A 13,706-nucleotide genomic window follows, 5' to 3' on the forward strand; every position below is an offset into this window, starting at 1 on the left:
GCTGGCTAAACTCCATTCCTCTCTACCTCTCAGCATATAATTTACTACAGCTTCTGGAGACAGTGCTGCATTGATATACTGTTGGAGTCTATGTCTCTGTTCGCTGAATCGTGGGAATCGGGTCTTCGATGGTGCCTTTTCCGCAGAAGTCACAGTACGGATCACTATCGTGTTTGTATTTGTAAAGGTACGCCTGGAAACAGCCATGGCCGCTTAAAAATTGCGATAGATGGAACTCTACTTCTCCATGAGACCTCTTTGTCCATCGTTCAATATCCGGAATACAGCAATGCGTCCATCGCCCCTTAGTTGAGCTTTTCCATTTGCGTTGCCATTCTAACAGGCTGTTTTGCCGTGATGGGTTCTCTGGAGCTCCTCTCTTTGGCTTGAAAACAACATGACCGATTCTTTGGTTAAGATGTCAATTGGAAGCAGACCGGATATCACGAACGCCGCATCGTTTGAAACCATTTTAAACGCGCTGCAACCACGTAGTGCACATAAACAATAGGTTGCATTTAGACCACGATAGTATGAACAGTGGAACACCGCTTGATGCCATACAGGAGCACCATACATAATCTGACTTTTTACGACTCCTTCCAGAAGCTTCCTACTGCTTGTTTAGGGCCTCAGGCATTTTTCATTATTCGTGATTGTGCTGACACTGTCACATCCGATTTTTTTGTATATATTCTAAGTGCACTTTGAACGTCAACCCTTTATCGATCAGAATTCCCAAACACTTTATCGCCGGTTTTGTTGAAATTTCGTGTTCGCTAATTCTAAACGTTACGTCTTCTGATTTTTTTACACCTAGAACACCGTCGTACATAATATTCCACAGAAGCGGGCCTAGGACGGACCCCTATGGAACACCACCAGTTATTTCAAGATTTTTCGTGCTATGTGCACTTTCATACCACAGGATTCGGTCCTGGAAGTAACTTCTTATTAGGCGACTTAGGTATTTAGATACCCCCAAACGATCCAGCGTGTCCAATATTTTTGCCCAGTTTGCCGAGTTGAACGCGGTTTTAACGTCAAGGGTAACAATAAGGCAGTACTGCTTAGAGCCCCCGAGCCATCGCGAACCAGAGGTTGCACTCCTAGCTAACTGAATCACCGCCGATACTGCATCCACTGTAGACCTACCTTTCCTGAAGCCGTATTGGTTGGGTGAGATACCTCCCTTAGCTAAAACTTCTGTCTCTAAGCGGTTGGCTATTACGCGCTCTAAAATCTTACCAGCTGTATCAAGTAGACAAATTGGTCTAAAGCTGGTAGGATCGTCTGTTGGTTTACCTGGCTTAAGCAGCAAGACTAACTTTTGTTGCTTCCAGATAGATGGAAAAACGCCCTCCGCGAAACATGCGTTGAAAACTGCCACAAAGGAATCAGTTAGATGATTTGCTGCCAGTTTGAGGGCTTTATTAGGTACACAGTCGGGCCCGGGTGCTTTCTTGTCGTCTATTTTTTCTACTTCATTCAATACTTCTGTTGCTGTTACCCGTTCAAACGATAATGCCATCTCGGTTTTCACTGGGGAAACGAGCGGCCTTTGTTTGGGGAACAACGTCTCAACCACAGTCTTTAGAAAAATGGGACACTTTGGTGTGGGGGCTGTAGTAGCTTTCATTGGATTTCCTTCCGCACCGTCACACAGCTCTAGGAAGTACTGGCGCTTACTGTCTTTAATAGCGGTTTTAAGGGCAGTACGTGCTTTCTTGTACGTTTCTCGCCTTTCTTCGAAATTTTGTCTTCCTCTGGAACATTGAAAACGCCGCCTGGCTTGAAGGCAGCGCGTCCTTAGAGATGCTATTTGGTTGTTCCACCAATAAACAGTGTTGTGTGGTCTGAGTGTGGGCCGCCTTTTCATTGCCGCATCGCATGAAGCCCTAATGTCTGCCATTAGTTGTTTCGCCATGTTTTCTGCCGACCCTTCGTAATCACGTGCAGGTAGCTTTACTACGAATACGTCCACGTCCAGTGAAGCAACTTTCCATCCTGAAAAAAGTGGGCATTCGAATCTCCTGCTGGGTACTGACCCTACCTTGATTTAAGTCGCATATTATTGCCGAGTGGTCGCTTTGCGTAAAACAATCACTAATTTTCCACTTTGTATGCCGGGACAGCCCCTTGCTTGCAAACGTCAGATCAATAACTGATCCATATCCGTAGCGGTTGAAGGTGTATTCGGTACTCGTGTTTAAGAGGACGACGTCCAAGCACGCAAATGCTTCCAAAAGCGCTTTGCCCTGTGGACTTGTTCTAGGGCAGCCCCATTCTTGCGCCCATGCGTTGAAGTCGCCAGCTATAATTACATTACTTCTCCCTCTGGCATCCAGGCAGAGTTTGTTGACAATATCCTCAAACGCCGCAAGGGGAGTGCTCGGTGGTATATAGCAACTATACACATACAAATTTTCAAGTTTAGCGCATACAAAGCAGTTTTCGGAGACTACACATTGAATAAAACTCGGCTTTTGTCCACATAACCAGATTGCTGCTTTCCTCTCTCTCTCTGTGTTTATAAGGTTCACTGAGGATTTCAATGTCTACGCTTAACTCATTTACAGTTTGCCCTAGTAGGTCTTGAGCGGACTGACAACGGTTCAAATTCAATTGGAGTACTCTCATGGTCTTTGTAGTTTACGGACAGCCTCCCGATAAAAAAGACATTTCACGCCTCCGGTGTGGTGATTTGCTCGGCTTGGGTCTTTATTTGCACATAATACGCACTTCACTGGGTTTTGGCATATTTTGGCTATATGCTCTTCCTCTGTACTCTAATAGTTTTTCGCGATGTGGCCCACGTTTAAACATTTGTAGCAACGTGTGATCTGAATTTTTTCACGAATACGGCATATCACCTACCCGATCCGGGCTTTTCGTTTTTCAATTAGAGCCCTGGCTGTGTCAATGGGCAACAAGAGTGAAGCAGTTTGTGTACCACCATAGGCTTTTCTCAATGAGCGGATGTCTGAGTTCTTAAAATTCATGTCACTATGTAAGGAATTGAGGGCTTCCACTACTTCTTGCCCGGATGTGATCTCATCAATATCGTGAATTTCAACCAGCGTTTGTTTTGTTAGCGCTTTCACCTCAGCCTTTCCAGATAGTAGTTGGCCTACTGCAGTTTTTAGTTTTGTGGTATTTTGGTCCGATGTTCTTCCGAGTTGAAACAGCAGCCCCACTTTGCTGTTTTCCGCATTTTACGAACTGATGCACTGAAGTCCTTGAGGCTGTCCTGACTTTTAACCACTTTTAAAATGTCTACATATGAACAATCCACTGTACTTTTAACAATGATGGCATCGGCGCGAACCATCTTTCTTTTTGGATTTAGCTTTTGCTTTTTCTCCACCTTGGTCCAACCCTCTTTGTCTGCTCAGATATTTTGCCCGCCATCATCAGGACGACCACTCGAAATTTCATTAGCCCCATCCCGACCAGTAGGGTTTGTGCGTGACTGACCGGTTTCGTCAGCGCAAGGGAAAGAAAAACGCGACCGTTTCCCTATTGGTTGAGCCTGATTTTCGGATATAAGACCGCCTTCTTTTGAAGCTCTGCTACGCTTCGTTTGGTTTTTGGCTACAATTGTTGGGCCAGTTTGAGTTCTTTTCGACTCCGTATTTCCCTTACTAATTGTTTTTGCATCATTCTCAATGCTTTTGCATAGTTTAGCAGCGCTAGCTAACAAATTCTTCATTGATTTACGTGACGTTGCCCGTTCATCAACCTACTCATCTCCTCAATCTTTGCTCTCACCATACTAATAGTTTGTGTGTCTTTCAGTTTGTTTACGACCTCCATATCTCTTATCGCTACAGGTCGCTCACTCACTTCATTTAATTGAGAGCAAGTTGCACTCCCTATCTCACTCCCAACTGCTGACGGATCGACAACGTTGTCATTTAGCTCACTATGCAGTTGGGTGGCAGCGGCATTGTCAGTAGATTGCTGCGCAGCTTGCAATGCAGGTGAATGGATGCGATCTGGTGATCGCGGTATTTTTGGACACCTACGAAAAGGGTATGCAGACTTACCTGGGGAATTCATACTTTCTCTCACACTTTTTTTTTTTTGCTAGGGCTCGTATGTTTCTCAACCATTTTAAACTGGGTTTCACCATGCACTCCACCATACCGTGGTGAGTTAGTGTCCATACAGGAGGTGTGAAATCTCGCTTTTCCACTTGACAGTACTTTTTTCTGCGTTTTGACAACTTTGTATACACTTGATGTTGACACTTCTTTATTTGCCCCTCTGTTTGAGTGTACAACAAATGTGCCGCGCACTTTTCTCTCGCTCTCTCTCTCTTTGCTTATATAGTAATATCCAGAGATTTTGTTTGGATTTGCACAAATAAGTCACGATAAAAACCGCCACTTTCGGTGGGGAACCTTCGCTAGGCACAAAGTCACCAGCGGTGGTGTATTCGCGCACTTTTTTGCACCTTTGGTATAATTCCACGGGCACTGTACGATAATTTTGATTATTAATTTGCGAGCTTTAAAAAACACGACTTCGCAGAGAGAGTTATGTTTACACATCCCTTTACATGCCCGTTGTTCAAGGACATATGGCCGGTTTACATACAACTTTGGCGTTGCGTTGGCGTTGAATTTCAATGCAGCCGTCCACATAGCCAAAATTTGGCAACGCTAAGGCCAACACAAAGCAGAAAGATCGCGTGCGTCGGTCGTCAGCTGTTGCAAATAAATCAAATTATGTGAAATATTTTTTCCTTTTAATCAAATGAGGGCAAGATATATCATTTCTGACAAAATATTTTTTTTTTTCACTTTTATTTTAACATAGTTTCATTAAAAGAAAAATACTAATAAAAATACAATATTTCACATAAACAACAAAAAATAAAAGTAATCTTAAAGATATTACTGCTCCAATAGATACTGTACTAACCAAATTTATTTAACCTCCTAGCAAAAACTCTTATTTTTTTGGTAAGCGCTTACTTTTTGTATCGTTGGAGTAACCCGTTACAATACGCCTCAAGACAAAATATTTCACTTTCTCACATTACAGGTAATCCAGTGGGAAAGCATTACCTCCTCGCTTACCTCCAATGACATGCCCAGGTTAAAGTAATGTGTTCTAGAGGGTATGGGGTGAATTTCGAAAAGTGCTTACCAATCGTGATTCACCACATATTAACCCTCTAGTTTACAGAACATATTACTAGAAAATATAAAAACTCTATTTCTTCAAAAGTGACGCACCTGCTGCATTTTTAACACGTCAGTGGAGTGTAAAACCTAATTACTTTCCCATAAGGAATAGTTATTATCAGGGTTAGGATTTTAAGGCATTTGCCTATTTTGTCTGTTTGGTCGTATCTTTATACAAATAAAAGAATCACACGTTTCATGTATTCCTCGATTAAAAGTTTTAATTTTAATTTTGCCTTTTTCTGCACGTTTTGCCTTTTTAATTTTTATCTCTTCATTTTCATTATAACACTGGAATTCGTTTACGGATATTTGAAAGGCCTAAGGCCGCTTGATATAATTCCGTGAAAATCCACGGCTATTGCTGTGTACCAATCGGTAACATTTTTCTCCGTGGTGAGACGGTATGGAACAATTTTCCATGGTGTACGTATAAATTGAAATTTTCTGTGCCAAATGAAAAGTAAAATTTTGACAGTTGAAACACCAAACAAACGCCCGTGGGAAAGCTGTATTTTCGGTGTCATGCTGAAATTGTTAAAATTTATATTTATTTTATAATTTGCAAGTAACGTATGCTTTTTTGTGCTTTTTCATTTTCACTTATTTATTACCACCAAAGAATATTGCACAAAGTTGGAAACTTGGATTTACACGGGGTTTTTTTAAAGAATGAACTATATTTTTATAAAAAAATCATCAAAATTAAATAAGAACAAAAATAATTCGTTAAAACTTGGCAAAAAGTGGTTCGGCCATAATTTTTTCAGCGCTGTATGTATATTTTTACACACATGCACATTGTACATTACAAAATTAAAAAATAAATGACCTTCTTTTTCCTTTTTTAAAAGCTCATTTTGCCTTAAATACGGCCTTGTGTATGTATATACCCCCCTTATTCTACAACTCGAATTTTCGTAATTCGTAGTTACGCTACGAGAAACGAAAAATCCAAATGCTGCAACCCTTGCGGAAACATGTACAGTAGAACGTATCGGAAAAAAAGGTTCGCCGTACACCCCCTCATATAAAGTATTTTTGAGAAGCATTTAAAAAAAATATAATTTGTTTTTTCTTAATATTTTTATTGAGCTTTGTACCGCGATTGTTTATTAGGAAAATTGCGAAAGCAACAAAGTATAAGCGGTAAAAGTTAAAGCAGCTATTTCGGAGATCTCCACATCTCATCAGACTTCTTTTTTCTAGACTTCAGCAGGGATCGAACCTGCGTAATCGATGTGCAAAGTCAGAAGCGTTAGCCAATGAGTCATGTACACCCCGTGAACTCCTGTTGCTAATTTATTTTCCTTATTCAACCAACTACTATCAAGTGCAGCTGATTTGCCGATATTTAAACTTGACAGCGTGGTTGTTGTTGTCAATTCTATACATCCATTTGCTTATTTGCTTTATTGTATAGTTTCAGACAGGCTCTTCCTAAACTATGTATTTGTCAACTAGCCGTACCCTGCCACGTTTTGCTGTGGCATATTCCTGTTGCATAGATGATAAATGATTAACAAAACAAAGTATACGTTTCATATAAGTTTGATTTTGTAATAAGTACTTGTGTGCACACAATATCGTTTGGCATTCTCTGCATAGATATCAAGAATATATGGTTTGACGAAACGGGCATTATTGTTTGCAATTCCGAATGCCAATAGAATTGGGAATTGCAATCTTTTAAATTGAAATTGTGTATCGGTCGGAATCATGGGAATTCTTCACCTTTGAAAGACCACGTTAAAATTACTGCTTACACTACGTTCTTCATCAATGTCGTTACTGCTAGTCGCGTGCAGTTGAAGAGTTTCGGCTGATTAACACACACACCTATTTTCAATTTCAGTATGCGCCATCATCCCTTGAAGATCAATCCAGTTCAAAAATTCCGTTGGATAATAACTACACCGTCTTTTTCCAGAACGGTGTTTATCGACGTATAGGTTATTTCTTGACTTTGAATGCTGCATTGAATAACATTAGTGGTGTTCACCAAAGGGAGCAAGTGGCCTGGCAGTCTGGTGAAAGAGCAGATCAGCTCAAGCAACGACTGTTATTTAGGTGATAGGCATCCTTATTCTTCGCAGCAAGAATAGCTCGTTAACTGAGCCTATAATTAATTTTCCTAATTAAGAAACATTCTTTCGTTCAGTTCTCCTTTCGATGTTTCTAAGTTACAAAATTATCAGGCAATAAAATTCGTCTTACCCTCTCATTGACTGGCACCTTTCTGTTCCCATTGTCCAGTAATTGTCGCGAGAATACCTCGGCTGCAGTGTATGAATGTTCGCCTTGCCACAATGTTGACTATTTCAGGCAAGCATTTATCTCGCCCGGTAGTGTTAATCGAGAAATTACAGGCAATGTTTACGTTAAATCTCCTGAGAGCAACATCAATGCATTCCCGAATGGTTAAACGTTTCCATGCAAATCTCGCGACAATCGATCAAAAACCTCAAGCAATTTTTTGTGTGCCATGGTACACTCATCCCAAACAATGAGTTTAAATTTTTGTAATACTTTTTCCATACCGGATGTTCTGGAAATATTGCACGTGAGATTGCTGAATTAGCAATTCTTTCACTTTTAACAATGTCGCAGAAATGGCAGGCGAAGCCCTAGCTCAGCTTATGTAATTTTTTGAAGGAACCGTCCCCGGAATCAATCTGATAAGGAATGTTTTCCTAGTTCCTCTTGGTGCATCCAAGAATAAGGTCCCCAGATACCATTTTCTCCTTCTTATTTGGCGCGGGAACCGCCTAAGCCATTTGGCCGAGCTCGACAAAGAACGTCACTCGTTTCTCTCTGGCAACTGACGTCAATTGGAAATGCCACGTGAAGCCAAATCCTTCTCCAATTGGTCTATCCATTCCTCTGGTACCACCAGCGGATTGCGAGTTGAATGCTTTCAGACCTGGAAGTTCGGTTCCCATTCGAATGGCATGTCCAAGCCAATGGTGCCGCTGTATTTTCATTCGCTGAACTATGTCAATTTCGTTGTAAAGATCATACAACTCATCATGCCATCGTCTGCGAGACTACTCGTCGCCAAGGCGGAGAGACTTGTAAATCTTAAGTAAGATCTTTCTCTCGAATACTCCAAGAGCCGCCTCATCGAATTTTGTCATTGTCTAAACTTCTGCGCCATAAACCAGCCCGGGCATGATGAGTGAATTATAGAGTGTGGTTTTTGTACGTCGAGGGAGAACTTTACTCCCGAATTGCTTACACAGTCCAAAGTTGCACTTGTTGGCTGGAGTGATTCTGCGTTGGATTTCCATGTTGACATTATTATCGGTGTTAATGGTGGTTCCCAAGTAAACTAAATTCTCTACTTTCTCGAAATTACAACTGGCAACAGTGACGTGGGTGCCAAGGTGCAAATTCCCTGACTGTTTATTTGATGTTGTTGTCGTTTCTTATCCAACTTGGCAAAGGCAGAACAGACTTCGAGGTTTTTGTTACCTATGATGTCGATGTCCCCGGCACACGCCAGAAATTACACGTGCTTGTAAAAATTGTTCCTGAGTGGTTAAGTTCTGCAGCTCTTATTATGTTAACACTTGCATCATGCGATCGTAAATGCTCTTCTGCTTTGGCTTTAATTTGGGAATGTTTTTGCACATATAATAGGAGTTCACAATAGTAATAATAATCATAATCATAATAGTCTTATCTATTGTTATTCAAAATTTCGTTAATCGCAATATACTTAGTAGGCTATGGCGACCCCAAAACGAAATTGTTTATGATTAAAATTTAATTGTTAACTGTGTTAATGTAAGGTAATGGTGATAACAATTTTAAGTTTTCATTATTTCATTTCATGGGATATCTTTATGTTTCCGTTATGCCTTTTATAATTTTTTTCATTTGTATCAGTGGTTTTTTATTAATTTTTTTCTGTCCGTAATTTGTATACCAACTCTTCGTTGATAATATGATCACCTCGTTTGATAAGATGTTGTAAACTCTCCCTTCATTTAAACTGTCCAGATTTGGATATGTGAAAACAATAATAAAAAATGTTTCTAATAAAGCTTTCCCAAACGCTTTCCGTTTCGAACCAGTTATGTAATATTTCATTTAATTCAAATATTTTCAGTTTACTTTTACATATTGCACAATTCTATTGAGAGTATTTCCAAATCAAGATTCCTCAAATACTTTTCGTTTGGCACCCATATTTTAGCATTTCATTTAATTTATTAATTTAATGGAGTTATATTTTCAAACAGGTGGCAAACCTCTTCAAACATATTTTCGGCTGTAAGTCTTCTTAAAACTCTTTAGTTTGGTACCCATATTGCAATATTTCATTTATTTTATCAATTTAACTGAGTTCAAATTTTCAAATAGGTGGCAACCCTCCTTAAAAATATTCCAACAGTAATTTTTTTAATCCTCTTTAATTTGATAAATTTATTGTAATAAGTCATTTATTTTATCAATTAAATTGAGTTAAATTTTCAAACAGGGGGCAACCCTCTTCCTACATATTTTCGACTGCAAGCCTTCTTAAAAATCTAAAGTTTATTGCCAACATTGTAATTTTTCAATTATTTTATGAATTTAACTGAGCTTAAATTTTCAAATAGGTGGCAGCCCTCCTCAAAAATAATTCCTTCAATCTGTTTTTTTAAACCTCATTAATCCTATACCTTTATTGTAATAAGCCATTTATTTTATCAATTATATTGAGTTAAATTTTCCAACAGGCGGTAACCGTCCTCAAACTTAATTTCGGCCGGGCGCCTTCTTAAAAATCTAAAGTTTAATACCCACATTGCAATATTTCATTTATTTTATCAATTTAGCTGAGCTAAAATTTTCAAATAGGTGGGAGCCCTCCTCAAAAGTCTTTCATACAGTCATATTTCTTAAGCCTCTTTAATTTGAAACCTATATGGTAATGTCATTTATTTTATAAAAGGTGCAACCCTCTTCAAATATATTTTCGGCTGTAAGCCTTCTTTAAACTCTTTAGTTTACACCCACATGGCAATATTTTATTTACTTTATCAATTTGATTGAGCTAAAATTTCCAAATAGGTGGCAACCCTCGTCAAAAATATTTCCAACAGTTATCTTTCTTAAACCTCTTTAATTTTATGCCCACATTATAATAATTCATTTGTTTTATCAATACAATTGGGTTTAAAAATTTTCAAATATGTGGCAAATCTCTAATTTTTTGTGATATCATTGGTTCTGGTATTACACCGAACAATACAAAAAAAGAATTATTCAAATCGGTTCAACCGATCTCAAGTTTTGACGACCGTGACATACGAACACAACATTTTTATATACATATGGGTGTTTCCATACAGCAAAGAACGTAAATGTATAAGAAGCGACAACTCGCTAAAGTCGGCGAGTGAGGTCTGAAAGGTTGAGATGAGGAGTTCGCGTCCGTTTTGACATCCATTTTCGTAAATGAATTCGCCGCACATATGGTTTCGCGGCGATAAAGAACGTTAAGAAAAAGTGACCGATGATAGAAATAATCAAATGAAATGAAAAAAAACATGGCCGCAGCTCTTTTTGTTTATTTGCTGACGGCATTTAACAATTTGCATGCGCATGTGCATAGATTTACTTTATTTTATAATTTTAAACAAATATAAGTAAATTAAATACATGCGCTATGCAAGACCTTTATGAGCTTCCTCTTTAGTATGGAAGTTGTAAAGTTGTAATTTATGGATGAAATTACCCTTTTGATATCAACCAAATGTACATTTATAATCAATAAATAATTTACATCAATTTGTACAAATGTACTCTTGCGATTTTCCTCCTAACATGTGTATGTTTCTACATCCAATCAAATATACGTACATATGTACATATACGCATATGCCACTAAAATACAACAATAACAAATTCATTCATAAACGCATGCGCATATTCTTCAAGGTCAAACTCATTCATTCATAAATTCAATGACCATACTTCTCCCCGCAAACTCATCGCCCACAAGCGCAACTTCTGCGCGAGGGCCACAAAAATTCTAAAATGTAAAATTGAAGAAATCACAGCCAGTCAAATGAAAAGTTGCAACTCAGCAGTAAAATCTGAGGACGTTTGCAAAAATAACTTATCTCGAGTTAAGACATTTATTCTCTAAACTTCCAAATCGCAGTGCTTTTCCAACTTTTAAATTATTAATTAGTTGTTTAAGATTTTATTTTAACAAAAAACAAAATAAACATGCATTTTTCGCACAAATGGCCCTGGATATTTTGATGTAGACTCAAAACTTCTGAAATCACATACATAAGTGGTTTTACAACAAATGTAATTTGGCAACATGGTGGCCTTCACCAGCTTCGGTCATCAATTTTAAAATTTTTTTAAACCGATCGCTTACGATTTGTTTACAGTTGACTCTAGATAATACGAGCAACATGTATAAGAATTCAAAAAATTTAATTATTTTGCATTATTTATAATTTCGAAGCTATGAAGCATGTATAAGTGAGTGTATACATGCAGACCTATTCTGCGTTGGTAACACAAATATTGTTTACTATCATGAAAATATTCAAACACAAAATCGTATATTAACCTATTCTGCGTTAGTAATCAGATTTTTTTAACGGAAAATAAAGGTCCTCTCTTTCTTTAAACCCTTTTCACATTCAGCGCACTTTTGTAACCAGTAAAATTTGTTACCATATCATAAGCAGGTAACAAAATATTGCCCCATGAAATATGTAACAACAGAATTTCTACAAAACTTCATACCTGGAATGCTGAATAAATTAAAACTCTACCAAGGTACCTTGAATTGCGGTTACAAGAAGTGCTAACAATGTTTGGTAACAAAATTTGCTGGTTACAAAATATCCGGTAACAAGCAGAATAGAGCTACAAGAATTCAAGTTAGGAGTAGCCTACTGTAAACGTACATATGTATGCGCGTAAATATGTCAGGACACGGCATTTTGCAGGAATTTAAGAATTTGTCAAGATAATGATGGCGGAGGGCGTGGGAGAGACGAAGACAACTTATCTTTCACATTTACGCCTTTGTTTTGGCGGAGGATGTGAGAAAGACGGAGACAACTCATGTTTCACATTTATGTGTTTATTTTTTGCATGCATATGAACAAAAAATTGGAAAACATTTATTCTTGCCCGATAATAACAAAATGTATGCATACTCATGTATAAATGCATAGATTTAAATTAAACTTATGCTATCTGTATATAATAAACATTGGTTTTGTAATAAAGCCGCCGTATACACACTTTATCCATCAAATCTCCCAAAACACCATTTTTTTTGCACACTTTAAATATGTAAATTTCCAGATGAAAACAAAACATAAGTACACTCATATTTAAATGCATAGATTTCTTATTAAACTAATGCATTTTTATATAAAAGTACACTGATTTTGTTTAAAATAATGATCACTCTTATGCACAGACACCAACAATCGACACTTGTTGACAAACACTTCGCACTTACAAACACTCTATTATGAATATGGACACTTTCACATACATGCACTTCAGTATTTTACACATTCACTGAATACTATACATTTTACACCTTCTTTTATTTATTTCCTAAATTAAAATACACTTTTCAACACCTTGTGCAAAATAATCAAAGAAGTTCGCATTTGCCGCTTTTCTTCTGTTTTGCTGACATTTTCCGCATTCGGGGCGAAAATCAAAAATCTGCCGCGGACAGAGTCAAAAGGGAGACAAACTCCTCATCTCAACCTTTCAGATACGGTCAAAATCGTCCCGGCACATTTTCAAAGTAACGAGTTGTCGCTTCTTATACATTTACGTTCTTTGCATACAGCCGTACGCGACATTCGTACGCTTATAGAGTAACGTAAATCTATCAAAAATAGAAGTTACTGAAAAAAAAAAGATTACGGTTATGTTGCAACCAAAGGGTACTATGTTTGAGAACAAAATAAGCAGCCTCGAAACTTTGGTGTGGAAAATATCCGTTCAAAACCAGGTGATAACGTACGCGACAAAAAAAGAAGTGGTTTTAAGGCACATATACATATATGCGAAAGTCTGCGAATCATGAGAGTTTTTCTTTTCTTTAAAAATTCCTAAACTAAGCTAAATAATGTACCTTTATAGTCCTTCCATTTTTTGATAGAAATTATCTCTGGCTAGTTTTTATTTAAAAAAATTATAATAACGTACGCGACAGATTTTTCCCCCATACAATATTTTTACTAGTAACACATACTAAATAAAATTTTTTCAGTTCTTCTCTCCACCGTTTTGCGTTTTCAAAACCTTTTTCCGCCATCTGAATACGAAATTTAAAGTTATAAAGCCGTTTGAATTCATTTGCTTGCATTTTTGGTTTACATTTTCATGGAAACACGCATATATGCGAAAGTCTGCGTATCATGGGAGTTTTTCTTTTCTTTAAATATTCCTAAACTAAGCTAAATAATGTACCTTTACAATCCTTTCATATTTTAAGAGAAATTATCTCTGGCTAGTTTT

The 13,706-nt window shown here is 37.7% G+C and overlaps 1 long non-coding RNA gene across 1 annotated transcript; it reads left to right on the top strand.

The window, feature by feature from the left end:
* Positions 1-3,167: 3,167 nt before the first annotated feature.
* LOC118736515 lies at positions 3,168-10,726 on the top strand. Its single transcript, XR_004992700.1, has 3 exons — positions 3,168-3,178; positions 7,222-7,225; positions 10,613-10,726. It is a non-coding gene; the product is annotated as an uncharacterized LOC118736515 (long non-coding RNA).
* Positions 10,727-13,706: the final 2,980 nt, after the last annotated feature.

Source organism: Rhagoletis pomonella, unplaced genomic scaffold (genome assembly GCF_013731165.1).
Source record: "Rhagoletis pomonella isolate Grant_MI unplaced genomic scaffold, Rhpom_1.0 Rhpom_scaffold_00003, whole genome shotgun sequence".
Classification (NCBI taxonomy): domain Eukaryota; kingdom Metazoa; phylum Arthropoda; class Insecta; order Diptera; family Tephritidae; genus Rhagoletis; species Rhagoletis pomonella.